General features: G+C 43.7%; 1 long non-coding RNA gene across 1 annotated transcript; it reads right to left on the bottom strand.

Annotated features, from left to right (window-relative positions):
* LOC134486344 (uncharacterized) lies at positions 14,235-16,936 on the bottom strand. Its single transcript, XR_010065135.1, has 2 exons — positions 16,551-16,936; positions 14,235-14,453 (listed from the first exon to the last, which is right to left on the bottom strand). It is a non-coding gene; the product is annotated as an uncharacterized LOC134486344 (long non-coding RNA).

The raw sequence follows: 17,465 nt of genomic DNA, 5'->3' as shown, positions 1-17,465 counted from the left end.
TCTGTTTCTTTATAAAGGTTATATTTTAAAATGCTGAAATGTTTAAGATGAATTCAGTAAATAATTGGCCTACAATAAATATTGATTTGAAGAATAGATCACAAAATTTGATAGTGAGAAACTCAAGGAGAGAGGATGGGGATTCTTTCGTATTTGGAGATGCAACGTTGTGATTTGCTACAGAACTGGACTATTGTGAAACCTCTGTCCAGGTGCAAGGCAGTAGGGGACACTGAAACAACACAATAACAGTGCGATTCATGTCTGTATCAGTTAGTTGGAACAGACATTCTTTGTATGAATGATCAAAATAATAAAAGGCTCATTGGGTTCCTTAGCCCAATGCATATTTTACATGTAGACTTGGAAGTTCCTGATATTATAGTTGACATAAAAGACCTTCTCTGACCTAGACTGAAACATACCTTATAAATCTAAAATCTTGTCCCGAGTCTAATGACAGAATAAAGAAAGTCATGAAATGTAGTTACAGTGCTGGCCATTTGTATAAAAATAAGTTCCACATTCTGAAGTGCATTGGAAGAGCCGAGGCGACATGCTAGATGAGGAATGGTTGACTGTAGCTGAAGGTGATTGCTTGTCAACCCAAGTCACAGTGACTCTCTTTGGAAATGTCTCACTGCGCATCACACATCAGAGGAGGTGCTATGTCTAAACATCATAGGACAACTGCCTTCCTGAAATGCAGAAAAATAAGTGAGAGAGGTTTCCATTGCACAGACATACTCTGGAAAGAGACAGAAGAACAGTGTGTCACAGATAAAAAAAATTCCTCCAATTATCAGTTACCCTAGTCTATGTCACAGGTGAGAAAATGTCCTCAATTATCATTCTGCCTAGTCTAAGTCACAGATGAGAAAATGTCCTCAATTATCAGTGTACATGGTCTATGTCACAGATTAGAAAATGTCCTTCAATTATCAGTGTACCTAGTGTATGTCACAGATCAGATCAGCCTCCTATGGGGCTCTAGCATTTATATGTTCTCTGAAAACTCTCCAGCATTCCAAATGTTACACACGTGCAAAATCTATCTGTTGGTCGCAAAATCACGCCCCTGCTAGAGCACGAGGCAAATCATAGTCAGCCACTGTTGAGAATTGGAAGCAACCCCATACCCCACAGCCTGGATTAAAACAAAAACATAGTCTTATAATATTTCTATGTTTTTAAATACACCAAAATTCTCACTGCAAATAGCCAGTTTCATTTGGATATTAGTATAATTGGTTTTCTATCCTTTAATGCATGGAGGGCTCCTGATTAATTTGAATCAGTCTTGCTAGCTTTGTTCTGTGCATGTCACTGGTGTTGAGGTGCATCAGAAGACTCACTGAGACACACCAAACATCTTCTGAACAAAGATTTTTTTTCTGCCTGTCAAAAAGAGGGAGGTATCCAAGACAATTTCATCTCTCTTCCTCTTCCTCCCATCCAGTGTTGGGGTTCTGCTGTGCTGTCAGTTGTGGCGGTATAATTGATCGTTCCCACATGCCTTGTAAACCTTGGGCCATTATCTTTCTGGGCCAGGCTTCAGATAATGGCCATACATCAAGTTTTGCTACTACCTAGCCCTGAGAGAGAACATGAACACATAACCAGCTGAAATGGGCTGAAAGTGCCATTGTGACAGAACGGAGGATGTGTGAGGCATCTTTATCTAATAACCACCATTTGTGATAATAAAGATTTCGAATCAAAGCCGATGAGTCAAGTTCTTTTCTTTTAATCTGCTTCTTCCAATAGCCCTACACATCCGTAACCCATTTTACTGCCGTCTCTTCTACTGAGAGCGGAGGCAAAGGCTTTCTATTCTCCGCAATGTCCCAACAGACTCAGTACTGATTCCTTTGGGCTCTCCGTGGAAGGTACTTTTAAGCCTAAACCCGCAGGCACCTTTTGGCGGGGGGGTTGTGTGAGGTTGAATGTCTCATTTTGTGTGTTGAGCTTGTGCTCAGTTCTCACATTACATTCTCTTATCCTCGTGCTCGCCCACACCGATTCATTTCAGACAAAGTTGTACCCGCTTTCTTTTCCCAGGTGGGGTTCTGTTCTCTTCTTGTCTCTTGGGCTTCACGGAAAGGGTCTCACCCAGAAGTCCCCTGAAATAATTGACAAGGTAAAGCACATCGTTGGGTGACCAGCAGGGGTTTTCAGAGCTAACAGGCACAGCGGAAGAAATATTGGTAAGATTTATTAAGTCATGAACTAGTCCCGGGACTAATAATATGTGAAAATAAAAAAAAGAAACCCAGCTTAAATAACATAGCACATGCGCACACACACAGAGACACACAGTCCTTCTACACAAGCATGCACATGCTCTCAGGAGTTCACAGTTCACAGACAGGTGTCATCTTCTTCTGTTTTCAGACTGTGTTCACAGGTAGCTGAACTTACTGTGGTAAAGACTGCCACCTATTTGATTATTAACCCTGCCTTTCCTCCTGGGCATCCAGCTCAGTGATATGGCCTGGCATCCGTGGACTGAGTGCCAATGCAATGGTCTGTATATATGACTGGATTACTGGCAGCCTCCTCTCCAGCCCTTCGTGTCCTTTCTCCCCTCCTTTCTTGGCTAGCTCTTTGGGTTCTTAGACTCAAAGTAGGGCAGAGCTATGGGGAAGGGGAAACCTGGGTCCCAGGAGACAATGTGGAGCCATGTTAAGAAGGTAATTGCAGCCAGAGAGGAGGTCTGGGCCCTTGGTTGGCAGCTGATATTTCAAAGGCTCTTGTCTGAGTCATTTATTGACTTCCTCTTCAGAGATAACTACAGTAGGAGAAGCAATCTTCTCTGTACCCCACCAGCTGGAAAGGAGCTTTCTTTATTGAATTTCCACGTTTCATTTTTCATTTTGTAATGTATGCATCACGTGTACTCACGGTCGTGTGCACATGTTTGTGGAGGCTGAAAGATTGGTGTCAGTCTCAGGAAAACCACCCACATCATCTGAAACAAGGACTCCCATTGTCCTGGATCTCACCAGCTAGGCTAGAAAGGCTGGCCCTCCAAGTCCCAGGATCCACCTGTCTCTACACATCAGTACTGGATTAATAATATACAGTGTGCACACACACTCCCGGCTTTTCCTTCAAAGTAAGAGCTCGGACTTATGGACTACAAAGTTAAAATAATCAAGGGGCTGGAGAGATAGCTCAGCGGTTAAGAGCAATGACTGCTCTTCCTAGACGTCATGAGTTCAAATCCCAGCAACCACATGGTGGCTCAAAACCATCGGTAATGGGATCTGATGCCCTCTTCTGGTGTGTCTGAAGATGGCTACGGTGTACTCATAAATAAAGTAAATAAATAAATCGAGTGCACTGTTTTTGTGGCTTTCATAGGGCGGCCTACTTCACTTCTCTTTCTTCCTTCTTCTTTTCCTTTTCCTCCTTGTCTTCTAAGGCTTACAGACACACACACACACACACACACACACACACACACACACACACATATATATATGTATGTGTGTGTGTATATATATATATATGTATATATATGTATATACATATATATATATATATATATATATATATATCTTATGTGTAACTGTGCTTTTTTGTATGCATGTATATGTACCTTGGGCATGCTTGGAGCTCAGGGAAGCCAGCAGAAGGTCTTTCCTGAAACCGAAGTTACAGATGTGTGGGGGCTGCCATGTGGGTGCAAGACAGCAAACCTGAGTCCTCTGCAAGAGCAGCCAGTGCTTTTGGCTGCTGAGCCATCTCTCCAGCCCACAGTGGGGTCTCATCCATAATGGCAGAAGGGATCGTGTTCAGTCTTTCTGATCTGGTAGGAGGTAGATGCAAGAGTGATCATGAGAACTCCTGAATTAGAAAGGAAGGATGGGTTAGAAGATTCGTTTCCTACGTCCTGCATGGAAAAGGCATATAGGATTATAGTTACTGGAGAAAAAAGGACAGCCTCATGCATACATCATTCACCTATTATAGTAAATGTCGACTGGATTGTCCTCTTCTCTACGTAACAACACTACAGTAAATGGCTCATAAAGTAGAAAGAAGTCCCCCACCCCTTTAACAGAAAGAACTTAGATGTGAAAATGTTTTGACAATTAAAGGGTAGGTAATGAGAGAAACGTGATACCTGATTTGAGTGAAGGTTGACAAGGCTTCTGAAAGCATTTGAATTGGGAACTGCAGTGGATGTTTGGATTTGTTACCTCTGTCCTCTGTCTGGTGGCTTGCACTGCTTGAGTGCCATCAGTCTTATGAACATCAGAGTGTGTTGTGATTAAGGTGGTTAACAGGAGCTTAAAAATTTGTTAATGACTAGAAATTGGAGAAGCAGGGAAGGTTGCCACTATCTGTTTTCTGTTCAGTTTACAAACACAAGAAGCTAAACCTATGGTTTCCCAGGCTCGGGATGGTGTGTCATAGCTTTTGGTCTTTCTGGAACAGCATCTGTCTATCAACAGAGGGACTTCAACAGAGGGGCTTTCCAACTTACCCTCAGTGACATGGAGAAATTTGAGGGTTTAAACCGGGTGACTGCGGTGCTTATTTGTAATTTGAGAAATAGATTGGACAGAATGTACAACATCACTTGGTTACCGGATCAACAACACATCAGAGCCTGGGAACACTGAACTGATTGTCACTGGGGTTTTGTGTATGTGGAGTATGATAAGACAGTGGATCTGAGAGAGAGAGAGAGAGAGAGAGAGAGAGAGAGAGGGAGAAAGAGAGAGAGAGAAAGAGAGAGAAAGGGAGAATGAGCTTGATCTTAAAATATCTGTTCAATGTATAATGTGATCAGAATACTACACCTCACACTTCAAATGTATACAGTCTCCATTTGTCAAGCATACTCAATAAATTTCAAAAAGAAAGGTAAAGGGGAGTTGGGACAGAAAGTTCTGGAAGGGGCTAGGGAGAGAGTCTAGCAGTTAAGCACTCGCTCCCCAGAAACTTACATAGATGCCCCGTGGATGTGGAGACCATCCTATAAGTCCAACTTGGAAGGCAGAGGCAGGATGCCCAGAGCACCCTGTCTGGAAAGGTGACCCACACCAAAAGGAGCTTTGCCTGTGAGTGAGAGTTGCTGCCACAGTGAACAAGACAGAGAAGACATTAAGGATATTTCCTGAGTGTACCTTGGGCTTCCACATGTGTGTGCATGGACATGTGTTAACTGGGTGACTAATCATTTCTATCTCTCTATCTCTCTCTCTCTCTCTCTCTCTCTCTCTCTCTCTCTCTCTCTGTCACACACAGACAGAGTCTCTCTTACACACACACACACACACACACACACACACACACACACACACTCTGAACAAAAAAGTTAAGATCTGGAAGACGGATGCCTAGACTGGATGGACAAAATCAGAAATAACAAATTGTGTTGGAACTCGCTGTGAAGGAAGAGGGGGACCAGAGGGAGAGATGTGAGTGTCGCTGTCTGCTTGTGTCAAAGTGTAAGGCCAAATAATCCCAGTGCCACCTCCTCCAGGATGTCAAAGTCACAGCTCTAGCTGAGGTATAGTTAGTCAGAGATGCCCACTGTGTGTGTGTGTGTGTGTGTGTGTGTGTGTGTGTGTGTGTGTGTTGTCACTTTTGGGGTGAGTGCGACCACAAGCCCATGCTCATCAGTTCGAGATCCTGAAAGTGCTTTGGGCCCATCTTAAGTCATCACAGCTCTCAGTGCCTGAGGTTAACTGACTTCCAGAAAGCATCTTAGTGGGGCTAACTAATGTGTCATTACATCACAAGGACATTTTCTACTGTAGTTAAAATAAACACATATACTTTAGAATAGACAGAGACTTGAAAAATGGAAGTGGAAAAAATATCACTACCGAGTTTGCATTAAAAAACACATTTATTTTAGAATTCTCCAGGATAGTTGCAATTTCCCATATAATCTACACATGATTTCCATATATTAGCATCGTACATAATCGTATGAAAATAATTAGGAGAAATTAACCTTTGCAAAAAAAAAGTACTTTTTTCCTTCCCAGCTCCCGCTCCCACAATGACAACTCTGAAACTGATTATTTATTAACAAATTCCTAAGCCACAAACTTTGGCTCATTCCCGGACTAACTTATTTAACCCATTCAAACAATTCTGTGTCTTCTACATGGTTATTTACTGAGTTTTCATCCCCTTTCTTAGCATCTTCCTCAACATCTCCTTCAGCATCTGCCGCAGCGTCCCTCACTGGGTCTCCTTTTATACACTATTTCCCAGAATCCTCTCTTCCTGCCAGTGTTCTGCCTTCTATTTCCTGCCTCAGTTCAAAGGTCATAGACTTTTTTTTATTGACAGGTGATGCTTTAAGAGATTCTCTCTACAAACCTTGGTGCATTAACATCAACTAAATGACTCATTTTCAGTTCTGGTTTTTACTTTTGTTCGTGGGTCTTTTTTGTGTTATGTCATGTGGCTGCAGAACCTGCAAAGGCCAGAAGAGGGAGGCAGATCTCCAGAGCCAGTGTCAGTTGTGAGGATGCTAAGGGTTCTGAGTAGCTGAGCCATCTAACGACACTATTTTGTCACAGCAAGGGGAAAGCTGGACACTACTACTCCTATGCCTTTTCACACTGTAGATTCCAATCCACACTGTATTTAGAAGCTAGGTGTCCTGTAAATGTATTAAAGTTTTTTTATTCCCACTTCGGGGGGTACCTATCCCTGCGTTTCCCCTAGACATTGAAGGTTGTCAAGGTATGAATGACCCGTTTTCCAGGCTCTTTGCTTATGATCCACCTGTCTGGTCTACTGAGCCTCGGAACCCTCGATCCTGTAGGTCCTCGATCTCTGATGATCCCCTCACCCTTGTGCATTCACGCTTTTGAACTCTGATTTACAATTTTTCTTGTGCAGCCGTAGGGAGGTTTGGCACCAACTGGTTTCGTTCAGCCTGTGCTATTTCACAGATAAAGGTCCACTGAACTTTAAAATATTCATTTGAATAATTTAATTTTATATAGATAGTATTATGATCTGGTGTGGATTTCAAATATTTCACCACCAAGGAACTGAATTTAGTACGTTGTGTAACCTTTTAAAAACCGTTCTCTGGTTTTAAATTTTGGTGTGTGTGTTTGTGTGTGTGTGTGTGTGTGTGTGTGTGTGTGTGTGTGTGTGTTCATGTGTTTCACAGTGTCCAGGATCCCATCTACAAAATCTGCACAGATAAATCCCAGAATAGACGGGTGGAGACTCTGAAGCTCCTCTACCCCAACTGAGGAACTACTGGGAACTGATGACTGTAGGGCAGAGGGCCCGTTTTCTTCATGGATTTGGCCCCTGACGGCTGTCCATGCTCCCCTGGATGTTTGTACTCACCCCCACACATCTAGTCAGAACAAAATGGACTCAGCAGTTTCTATTAAAATGCAGATGGAAATTAGGAGGGAGGAAAGGGGAGGGATCTGAGGGGAGGGCATGGGGATGGATTCGCTCAAACACATTATGTGTATGTACCAAGTTCTTAAGAAAAAAAATTAAAACAAAGTAAATAAATAAATCTGCTCATGTGTGCACATGTGCATGGGTTTATGTGTGTGTGTGGGGGGGTTGCAGCACCCTGCTACAAGAGGATACCATGCAGTATCTTTCTCTATGTCTCTCTGCCATTTTCTTTTGATGCACAGTGGTGGTTTGAACACGCTTGGCCCATGGGAAGTGCCACTAGTAGGAGGTGTGGCCTTGTTGGAGAAAGTGTGTCACTGTGTAGGCCGGCTCTGAGGGCTCCTAGTGTTCAAGCTCTGCCCAATGAGGAAGATGGATGCTCTTCCTGGCTGCCTGTGGCTGCAAGTCTCTTTCTGGGCTGCCTTCGGATTTAGATATAGAACACTCTCCAGCACCATGTCTACCTGGACTCTGCTGTGCTTCCCACCATAATAATAATGGACTGAACCTCTGAAACTGTAAGCCAGCCCCAATTAAATGTTTCCTTTATTAAGAGTTGCCTTGGTCATGGTGTCTCCTCACAGCAATGGAACCCTAACTAAGACAGGTGGTGTCTTTGCCTGATCCCAAACTCTCATATTTTCATCCAGGCTGGAAGCCAGCAGACCTTAGTGATTCTGTTCCCCCTTCCTGTCCCTGCGGTTACAGGTTTCCCCTGCCTGTTTCATGATGACTGGGATCTGAGTACAGGTCTGCTTAGGCAGCAAGCGGTTTCACCCACCAAACGTCCTCAGACCCATCATGTGGTTTATATGGCTTACCAGACTATTACTTTCAACTAGCAAACACAAATTAGAGATGGCAAGTGCATCTTGACTTTACCTTGTTTCGGTATATTTTAGTTGCTTCAGTGTCTTGATTTCACATTGTTTCGGTATATTTAAGTTGTTTCAGTGTATTTGAATGATAGCTGAGGATTGGGAGACTTAGCGAGAGATGGGCAGGAGAAAGTGAGGATGCAAAGATCTATCGGATTCCTGCCACTTGCTCTTGCATTCAACATTTCATATTTAAAAGCACAACAACCACCACCAACCACAATAGTCAACAACAAGGCATGCATGCAAAAGACTGGCAGAGAAGACACTAAAGGGCATTACATACTTGTAACCTCACTTTCTCCCCTAAAGCCTCATGTATTGAACCGATGGATTTTGTTGTTAAACCCTGATGATTAATCCCTAGATCGGAGCCCTGTAACACTGTGATGAATGACACCGTGGTTGTTGTGATAGTCAGAGCTTGCGATTTTCTTTCCTTGTAAAATCAACCCGGTAGGGAACTAATAACGACAGCTCACATGTATAAATAAAAGAGCCTTTCACACTGACGATTGGAATTGTTACTATATATCCCAGTTCTTTGCATTTTATTTTCATTAGTGTGTTGTTTTTAGCGCCATTCTTGATACATAGAAAACTGTGCATTTTCTATACTATGTATCTTTTTGGGGTGCCCTCTGTAAGCTAAATACTAAATCAATCCATATCAAAGGGTTCCTCCCTGTCCTGTTTACAGAACTGAAATTAAACTGTTTTCACAAAATATTTCGCACATTTCCTTAGGGCTTGAGTGTGAAATTTCCCCATGGTCTCAGCTGTGGGAACACTTTGTCTCAAGCTGATGGCACTGTCTAGGAAGGTAGTGGAACCTTTCAGACTGTGCCCTAGCACAAGTAGGTCACTGGGGCAGGAAGGAGGGAGCTGGCTGGTTCGACCAAACTCTTGGCTGCCTGATCCACCCAAATATCAGCAGGGCTCACACAGGCTCTCAGTGTCCCAGATCAATACACTGTAGCCATGTGGTTATTGCCACTACAGTCTAAACCCAATGATTGTGACTGTGCACCCTCAACAAACATCTATTCCTTTATCTTGATTGTGTTATGAATTTTAACAACTTGACATATAAAAATGATGTAAGTGTACATCTGCGTGTGTGTGTGTGTGTGTGTGTGTGTGTGTGTGTGTCTTTGAGAGAGAGAGAGAGACAGTCCTTCGACACATTGACCTGTTAAGATGTCGCTGTCAATGTCTGACTTCACCTCTGCTGGAGTAGATTCTGGAATGATACGGAGGTTACCTTCTGCGTAATCATCCAGGAGCTGGTAGATGTATAGGATGGGTCTTTCTCATAGGTGATATAAAACCAGTCCTTCACGATCGGCACCTGGGATGGGACCACCCCCCTCCAGTTGTCCTTACAGCCATGTTTGACATCAAATTTGTGCTCCACAGCTCGGCCAACCATGGCACTTGTGAGATGGGCGTCTTTCACTTGAGGAAACACTACTTTGTGAGGCAAGATCTTAAGCTTTAAAATCCTCTCATCGCTGTGAAGTCCCAGTCCACAAACACAGTCAATTCCATCACACTTGAACAGATAAAGAGAGGGATTTGTTGGCAGTTGATCTAGAACGATGGCCTTCCACTGGGTGACGGGCTCATCACCTTCCTTCCATCCGTGAGAAATTCTGCAGCCCACAATGTTCCCCAGGGCCTGGGGAGAAGGCCTCCTCCTCCTCTGCTTCTGGAAGGATGGTGTGTTCATCCTCCTCAGAGACATCCTCTTCTTCATGGCTGTAGACCTAGTGTGGTAGGCCACGGCATCCTGGTCCACTGTCTTGTGGCTATCGTTCTGTGTTCAGGCTTCATACTTGCCCGTGGCCTGGGTTTGAAGAGCTCGCCTGCTTAAACCAGACACAATGCTGTTGCCTCTGTCATATGAGTGCCTGCAAGAACAATGGGGGTGGGGTGAGGAGGGCGCTGGACCAAGGCTCTTGTCTAAGAGAACTTTGGAGCAGGTGAGGAAGGCGATGGTAGACAGGGTTGAGCATCTGAATCTAATTCTGTCGTAATCAGAAGTTCATAGGAGGGCTGGGCAATGGTGGAGCACACCTTTAATTCCAACACTCAAGAGGCAGAGGGAGGCAGACCTCTGTGAGATCAAGGCCAGCCTGGTCTACAGAGTTAGTTCCAGGGTAGCCAAAGCTACCCACAGAAAAACCCTGTCTCAAAAATCAAAATCTAAAGTTCAAAGGGAAATGAACAAGTGGTTCTCTACAGCTCAGAATAAGATATTCAGACACGGGGCTGGGGATTTAGCTCAGTCGTAGAGCGCTTACCTGGGAAGCACAAGGCCCTGGGTTCGGGCCCCAGCTCCGAAAAAAAAAAACAACAAAAAAAAAGATATTCAGACACATTTCTTCAGCCCGAGGCACTTTGCCTCTGCTGAGGAACCTCTCCTTGAATGACTAGGTGTCGTGCCCACCTCGACCGGCAAGGAAGACGCAACACCGTTGGATCCTTCTCAATCAGCCTTTATTGCAGGAACACCTAGTTGATGATACGGGGACCCCGAGGAACAAAGGCACTTGCCTTAAATACAAGACAGGCTGTGGCTGTAAATTTGTCCTCTAGGGATTGGTGGAGCATGAAATAACCTATTCAGCATGAATATCACCCTGGCCTTGTAGGTGCTGGGGGTCTGCCAACACATGCGCTGTAGGTGTTTACCACAAACGACCACCGGATGTCGGCGCCATCTTTAGCCGCTCCCTACATCTCCCTCTTTTTTGTTTTTTTAAAAATGAACCCATTAGGTGGAGGTAGTGGTCTGAGAGAGATCAGACATGCCTCACAGAGTGCCCAGCTCGGCCATGGCGAACCACTCTTGCAGTTAGGACTGCACCCCAATGGCTAGAGACGACTTATGTACAACACACCGTCCTGGGCTATACGTGTGTGTTTAATATTAGGGGAGAAACAGAGCAGAGGGGCATAGGACCAGCCCGAATGTTCAAACAGGTCAAGGCCACCTCTGTCTATGACTGGTCTAGATCTGGGTGTCACGTCAATACACGTCATTGCTCCTGTCTTAGGTCGTTCCTCTCTAAAAACTCGGCCTTACCCGTCACTGGAAATTAACCCTATCGCCACCGGGCTCCTGTCTTAGGTTGGTCCGAGCCTGAGGAAAGTTGCCCGTCTCTGGATACAATGACTTCACATGACAGTGATAAAATATGATCTAGGGCGAACTCTCAATCTATCAGAGAGGCCAGCCATACACTGGGACAAGCACCGCTTTCAATGGCCGCCATAGCTTGGTAAACAATCGCTTTGTGTCTGGCATGCTCTCGTTGTAAACGGCAAAAAAGCCATAGACATACTCCACATCCCAAGAGGACAATAGCCCCCCAGGCAAACATGCCAGCCCATTCTTTGAAAAATGAGAAAGCATTGGTGATCCACGAGGTGAAATCCCCAATCGAGATGGGTTCCATTCTGGTGTTGTTAAGGACAGCAATCTGCATCAGCAATTGTCTTGATAATTGTTCCGCTTCCATGGACCAGTTTCCTTTCAAATAATTAGAGATTTCTTTGCTCTGTTGAAAATACTGAGAAAAGTTAGCTTGTAATGGAGTAACACATAAGCCTCTAAGAGAGGAAACACAGGACAGCTGCGTCATATGATATAATGCCTCAATTTGTTCTAGAATCAAATCTATTCGTTGGTTAGCTAATAGAAAGCCAGATGCCAAGTGGGCATTGAATTCTTCTTGTATCTCCAATGCCAGTGTGGTTCTTTCCACAATCTGATTGATAGTCTCAGCCGTCTGTATTTGATTAGTCATAGGTTTAGTAGCAGCATGGCGATCCGCAGTAGAGCGGCCATGCATATCCAAAATTAAGAAATTTAGAGTAAAAAGAGCTAAAGACAACTGTTCTCTTGGTGTTTTGCCATAGGCAATTCCCCCTTTTTGTTTTTGTAAGAGCTCTTTTAAAGTACGATGTGCTCTTTCTACAATTCCTTGACCTTGGGGATTGTATGGCAATCCTGTATATGTTTGACCTGTATTGTTTGGCAAAATGTCAGAAAAGACTTTGCGGTGTAGGCAGGTCTGTTGTCTGTTTTGAGGCTGTCAGGCTTTCCCCAGGCTGCCCACGCCTCTAAGCAATGACTAATGGCATTACGAGCCTTCTCACCAGTCATTAGAGTGGCATGTATAATACCGGAACAGGTATCAACAGAAACATGAGCATATTTTAAATTTCCAAACTGAGATATATGTGTAACATCCATCTGCCAGAGCTTTAATGGAATCAGGCCACGAGGGTTAATTCCCACCTGAGGAGGGTGGTGAAACTGAACACAATTCTGGCAACGTAATACTACATCACGAGCTGTAGCTCTAGAGATTTTAAATTTTTGTTGAAGAGTGAAAGCAGGAACATGAAACTTTTGATGAAATTCTCTAGCAAGATCAACTGGAGCTGCATGAAAAATAAATTCTCTGCGAGTACTAGCATCCACCAAAGCGTTATTACTGGCCATGGGACCAGGCAAATTAGTATGAGCTCGAATATGTTGTATGAAAAACTTATTTTTTCTTGGTCCAAATTAATTTTTGTAATTCTAAAAGAATTTGACATATAGTACTAGTCAACCTAATTGGCCCTGTAATTTCAAGTGAGCGCACAGCGTTAACTACATAAGCAGAATCAGAAATTAAATTGAAAGAATCATGAAATCTTTTAAAAACTTCCAACACAATTTTACATTCTGTAATTTGGGGGTGCCTGGCTTCTAGGATAAGAGTTCTATAAAAATATTATCTCAATTTAGACCTGTTTCTCTAGGTTGGTTCATGTCACATATTGTCTAGAATGACTCTATACAAATTACCAGTTTTATGTCAACTTCTTGTTATAGATGTTATAATTTTTAACCATATCCAATAACTTAAAGGCCAATAATCTATGACCAAGGCATGTAGAACATATTTATACATTTAAAACCAGTCAGAAACAAAATTGAAGTAGTTAACACATGTCTTTAATATTTAGACCAAGCACCATTTTTTGCTTTTCTAGCTGTGATTTTAAAAGAAACACCTTGTCACCTGCTAAGTCTAATAACAAGTCAGGGATTTTTCTAAGAGAAACAGCCATCAGCTCCCATACCAAGAAGCTGAGGAGCTGCTGGCGCCCTTAAGATCAGCTCCTGCAGATGCTCTGCCCCCGGGCAGCTTCTCCAGCTGACCTAGGCTCTTTGCTGCAGGTACAGGGCTCCAAAGGCCGATTGAAACTGCTTTTTATTCATTTGTTCTCTTTTCAGAAACGAGTTAAGACCAAATCAAGGTGTGAATGACTGGCAGATAAAGTTTTTACCATTTTTTTTTCTTTTGAACATGAAACATAAAACATTTAAACAATGAGAAACAAAAACCACAGACATAAACTGACAGACATGAACAGCTTGGTGCACCAAGGACAGACAATAGACATAGAGGGAAAAACTAGATGGTGTCCCACCGAAGGGACCCAGATATCCTACCTATGGAACCCAGAACCAGAAATAAGCATTTCTCCAATAGGAGCCAGCAGAGAGGCAGGACGTCTCCTACCTTTCTTCTGTTCCCAGGAGAGCTCTGAAAGTTTTTCTCTTTCTCCAAAGCATCTGTGGAGAGTCTGGGAGGACTATTTTTCCCAAACCCATTCTCTCTCATGTCTAGGGTGTAAACTATCTCTAATCAGGGTCCAAAGACTAAAACATAACTCTAAAAGAATGCATATACAAAAACACTTTACCATTACCTTGTCTCTTTTTTATTATAAGTTTTATTCATGCTAGCCCAAATCATTGAGGCCTTTTCTAGCCCATCTTACCCCAATAGGTCCCTGTTTTATGGCTCCAGGAGATAAGGGCCAAAAGGTTTTATGGCCCCTGGTTCTTGGAACAGAGCTACTAAATCAGGAGAAGGATCGGATCTTCAAGTCTTTATTATTTTTATCTCGTCCTGTTGGAGTAAAAGTTGGTCAGAGTTGATGAAGCATCTGCATTTGAAACACATCTGGTTAGGCTTGGGCCTGGAATGTTCTCTGTTTTAACTTTTACCTTTGGCTGTTGGCAGTTTTGTAGTCTGAGGGGCTTCTCTGTCCCCCAACCTGGGGCATTTTGACCACAGGGGCAGGAACTGGCTGCTGTGGGGATAGGATCAAAGGCACTCTCCATGTTAATGATGACTAAGGAGAAAAATAACTTAATGCTGGAGACTAACTCCTCTCTTGGAATAAAACCAACAGATAAGGCAGGCTCCCTGAAAGAACTTCTCTTAATGAGCACTCTCTTTCTGTAAGCAAAAGTTGAAGGTCAGGCCACTAAAGTTAGCAACTGGAATTTTATTTATTTATTTTTTGACCTTGTTCTTTGAGGGATGGATAAATTCCTTTCTTGTTCTTGTTTTCCTTAGAGTCCTCCCCCACCTCGCTCACAGCCTTTTCAAATCGTTCCTCCTGTAGCATTTCTACTGTAGCCTGTCCCTTTAAGGTTCCTTGTTCCCAAGCAAAATTTAAATCTTTCCCAGCTTTTCTTAGCTGTCCACTGCAAGATTCTCAGAGAGCGAACCAAGGTGCAATGGCAATCGCACTCACTAAGAAATCTCTCTATAGTGCTTCTTTTTATCCTAAGCCTTTTTCTTTTAAACAGCTCCTGAAGAGCCAGAAAAATTGGGTGAGACTGAGCAGCCTCCATGTTCACTGTAGCAGCTCCGCAGCTAGTTTCGCTCTCCCCTACTGTGTGGGCTGGGAGCACAAGCACAGATAAAACACTATGCTTCAAAAATTAACGTTGGCTATCAACCAACACACCGCCACTAGAGCGGGGTCCATAAAATTAAGTTTCTTTTCACTACACCTGTTCCATAGCCGGAGAGAGGCAGGCTCTGGTTAAACTCCCCCAGTCTCCAGGGGTGAGACAGTATCTGCCAAGAGCCTCAATTTGAGCGATAACAAAAGCTGAGTTGACTCCATAGGTTTTGACTGACTCTGTTAATTGTTTTATTGTCTTAAAGTCAACAGGTTCATGATGTCGCTGCCCGTTTGCATCCAGAAAAACTGGAAAACTCAATCCTAACTCTTTCCATACTTCCAGGCAAAAAGAAGTACTTCCTGCAGGCTTCACCATTGTTTTACCTTGAAAGTTATACGGGGGTGCAGGAGGTGCTGTTGGCATAATTGCCTTCTTATTTAAGTCCTTGGCTTGTTTCTGCACAGCTTAAGTGTTTGGCCAGTCAGAATGATAAATCTCTTTCTCATAATGAGCTACCTCCTCCTCAAGGTCAGCTAAGTCACTATCACTAAACTCTGAATCACTAGACATCTCCAAGGTCAATGCCTTTAATGAGGGATAAAATTTTTTTTTGTTCCTAGATCCTGATTACTATTCTCGCCTTTGTCTATCCTCTCCTTGATCTTTTCTGCCTTTTCTTTTACCTCTTTTCCTCCTATTCTTTTCTTTCCTTCCTTCAAAACTTTCTCTCCTTCTGACATACTCTCCTGTTGCTCTGTAAGGATTCTCTGATCTGTCCTAACAGCTTCTTCACATCGTTTATCTTCCAAGCAGGCATGGATCATACGCCAAAGCGGCCTTGTCCCTGGTTTAAGCTTGCCCACAGTAGTCTCCTTATCCAGATCTTTTCCCAGCCTCTCCCATGCTCTCAAAGTGAGCGACCCTGACACTATAAACCACGGGGCACGACGGTTACACTCATCAAGAAAACTCAGCAGGATTTTCTTTTCAATTTTAAGCTTACGCTAACCAAGAAGATCCTGAAGAGCTGACAGGAGCGGGGTGGAGTGTGAGCTTCCCATGCTTTTACGACCTTATTTACGATCGATTTACAAGTAAGGGGACCTGGCGAGCTGGCGTGTTTATTTACACACGATCTTGTGGCTCATCATGGACTCTTCCCAACAAATGCATTCATGCCCTGGACGGTGGCAATTCAGACAGAAGCAACACCACAACACAAAAAGAGTATAAGGCAAAAGTGCTAGTCCAACCCACAAAGGATCAAATGGAAAAGACAACATTACCGTGCTCCACAAACCCCTTTTTGCCTCTAAATCAAGGCTATCATTGTCTCTACTTTTCCAGAGAACTTTATTGTCCTACTAGGGAAGTTTTACAATCCCTTATCCCGTAGCTTTATCGTCCCAACTTCAGGAACTTTACCGTTCCACTTATAGGAACTCTATTGTCCCAATTCCGGCAACTAACTGCCCCTACTGGGAACTTACCGTCGTCGACCGTCCTGAGGCTGAAAAAGTTCTGGATCCAGACGAGAAAAGATAATTTTCTCGGGTCCCCGTACAGGCCACCAGTTGTCGCGCCCACCTCGACCGGCAAGGAAGACGCAACACCGTTGGATCCTTCTCAATCAGCCTTTATTGCAGGAACACCTAGTTGATGATACGGGGACCCCGAGGAACAAAGGCACTTGCCTTAAATACAAGACAGGCTGTGGCTGTAAATTTGTCCTCTAGGGATTGGTGGAGCATGAAATAACCTATTTAGCATGAATATCACCCTGGCCTTGTAGGTGCTGGGGGTCTGCCAACACATGCGCTGTAGGTGTTTACCACAAACGACCACCGGATGTCGGCGCCATCTTTAGCCGCTCCCTACAGCTAGGTCAGTGTGGGATTAAGTATCCCTGTCCCCCACTTTAAGGAAGCAGAACAGAGAAAGGATAGCAAAGGAGCCAGGGGGTGGCCACACCCCTCTTCTACCCTCTAACTATGAACTATGTGGCAACATCCACAAGTGTCTGCCCAGAGACACAGCACACCAGTCCACTGGCTTTCTGTACTGTGCATCCTGACCCAGCCCCAGGTTTATTCCGCGACGCTGTTGCATCTTCGACCGCAACAAGAGTCTCTTGTGTAGGCAACAACAGCCATTTAGAAATAATATCTCCTGGGGTTGGGATTTAGCTCAGTGGTAGAGCACTTACCTAGCAAGCACAAGGCCCTGGGTTCGGTCCTCAGCTCCGAAAAAAAAATAGCAAAAAAAAAAAAAAAAAAGAAATATTATCTCCTAAAATGCACAGGCACAGGAGCTTTGGCATTTTAGTAGATTATGAATTAGATATTGTTAGCAAAGGATAATAAACTCTTAGACTGACTAGCCTAGACCGTCCGCCGAGCTCTCAA

The sequence above is a fragment of the Rattus norvegicus genome, chromosome 3 (genome assembly GCF_036323735.1).
Source record: "Rattus norvegicus strain BN/NHsdMcwi chromosome 3, GRCr8, whole genome shotgun sequence".
In the NCBI taxonomy this organism is placed as follows: domain Eukaryota; kingdom Metazoa; phylum Chordata; class Mammalia; order Rodentia; family Muridae; genus Rattus; species Rattus norvegicus.
This window is presented reverse-complemented; position numbering and strand designations above follow the sequence as displayed.